Genomic DNA, 2,500 nt, shown 5'->3' on the forward strand with positions numbered 1-2,500 from the left:
TGATCCTTCCCTTTCACAGGCAGGCTTTTGGCCCTCGCTCAAACGACAAAGGTGTTCAGAAGGAAGTCCTGGGGGGAAGGCATGGAGGGACGGACACAGGGAAGTCCGCACAAAACAGGTCCCCTGGAACCTCTGACCCAGAAAACCGGGTTCCTGGTGAAAGCAGTCCTGCCCCGCCCTGCCATTAACATGACAATGGACAGGGCCCGGACCAGGCGCAGCGGACGGTAGCGAGCAGTCGGAGGGTGAAAATCCGCCAGTGGGTGAAAAGGAGAGCCGTGCGGTGAGAGGAGGCGGAAAGCGGTTCGCAGACTTTTGCTGTACCTCCGGCGGGCAGCGCCGCACCTCCGAGCGCTCGGTACCGTCCGCTGCGCCTCGTCCTGCCGCACGCGACGAGCCGTCCCCGGAGGAAATCGGCCTCGGCCTTCCTGAGATATCAGTCTCCAGGTGGGACAGAAAAACCGGGGGCCCCCGGCTCGCTTTCGGCGGCCCGCTAGTCGACTTCCCGTCGTGCGAACGCGATCCTTCCGGTACCCTTCGGTGCCCCTTGCCCGACTCTAGCTCCGGTGGTAAAGCGGAGTCGGTCGGTCTGACGGCCGCCGAGTTAGCAGGCGGAAAGCGGTTTGCAGCCTTTCGCTGTACCTCCGGCGGGCAGCGCCGCACCTCCGAGCGCTCGGTACCGTCCGCTGCGCCTCGTCCTGCCGCACGCGACGAGCCGTCCCCGGAGGAAATCGGCCTCGGCCCTCCTGAGATATCAGCCTCCATACGGGCGTCACAAATCAGTGGACATGGTCAGCTGCAAAGCAGTGTCATTACAACCTTTCATAAACGACAGGGCAGCACCGCACTGCACTGCACTGCACTGCACCCCACACTACATCACACTTGCCTGCCTGCCAGCCTGCCGCTGCCTACTCTCACCAGCGGACCAAAGTGAGGATAACACCCCGAAGCAAGCATCTCCCTTGCCGCCCACCAGCCCACACCAATCCCCTTGCCTGCCTCCCACAAATTCCACCAGCGAGGCAAAGTGAAAATCAACCCCCAAAAAACGCACTCCACACCGGCCATCGCCCGCTATACACCCCCCCCCCCCCCCGGGGCGAATATTAAGCCCGAGAACACCGACTGTAACCAACCGCAGTGAAAAGTTGAAGTGGCAACTCATTAACCAGATTTACACTTGGCAACTCATAAACCAAATGAACAAAAAATCTGGTTAATGAGTTGCCCAAAATAAATCTGGTTAATGAGTTGCCACTTCAACTTTTCACTGCGGTTGGTTACAGTCGGTGTTCTCGGGCTTAATATTCACCCCAGGGGGGGGGTGATTCTGGGGGTAGTGTCCGGGAGGGTGAGCCTTTTATTCGGCAGGAGGCGTGTGGGGAAATCATCAACCTGTCAGACGATGAGTTGTCACAAATGCCATTGCTTAATGAAAGCTGCGCTCCCGAACTGGACTGACTGTCTGTCTGTCTGTCTGTCCGTTTGTCAAGGGGAGGAAAAGGCGGTGGTGGTGGTGGTGAGGGTGGAGCTTTACGCTCAGGAGGGGAGACTTTCCTTCATGCCAATTAATCTGCAGCAGAAAGTCATCCCCCCCCGACTGGGATTCGAAGCCCGGTCCTGACCACGAGACCACCGGGGAGAGCTGCCTCAAGTCCCTGAGGGACCTGGACACGAGGCCGAGGACACACGCACGCCTGCTGCACTGGCAGCAGCGACCAGCAGGGGGCTGACCGGCTGATCCTTCCCTTTCACAGGCAGGCTTTTGGCCCTCGCTCAAACGACAAAGGTGTTCAGAAGGAAGTCCTGGGGAGGAGGGAGGGAGGCAGGGAAATCAGCACAAAGCAGGTCCCCTGGAATCTCACACCTGCGTCCCAGAAAACAGGTCTCCTGGTCAAAGCAGTCCAGCCATTAACGTGACAATGGACAGGGCCCGGCAGCTTGAGACACATCTTTTTTTCAATATGCAAGTTCTTTTTAAAAAGGTTTCCTTCCACAGCAGCTCTGAGTAAGAGTGAGAGAGAGAGAGAGAGAGAGAGACTGACACTGACACTGACACTGACACTGACACACACACACACACACACCGTCTCCCATCCGATTGGTGGACTATGGGATTGAAAATCGAACTTTGAGTTTCAATGCAGGGGGGAGAGCGCGAACGCAGCCCCTCCCAACTACCACACGCGCGTTGTTGTTGTTGTAATATAGAACTGCAAGTTGCCGTTGTCGTGGTCGTTTCGAATCAGCACAAAGTAGGTGCCTCCCTGGAATGTCACACCTGCGTCCCAGAAAACAGGTCTCCCGGTCAAAGCAGTCCCGCCCCCGCCCCCGCCCTGGGATTAACATGACAACGGACAGGGCCCAGTCAGGGAGCAGCTTGAGAGACACCTTTCAATAGGCACTTCTGAAACATTAACGCCTTGTTTCTTCCGACAGTTTAACCAGCGATTAACATGACAACGGACAGGGCCCAGTCAGGGAGCAGCTTGAGAGA

This window comes from Heptranchias perlo, chromosome 12 (genome assembly GCF_035084215.1).
Source record: "Heptranchias perlo isolate sHepPer1 chromosome 12, sHepPer1.hap1, whole genome shotgun sequence".
Classification (NCBI taxonomy): domain Eukaryota; kingdom Metazoa; phylum Chordata; class Chondrichthyes; order Hexanchiformes; family Hexanchidae; genus Heptranchias; species Heptranchias perlo.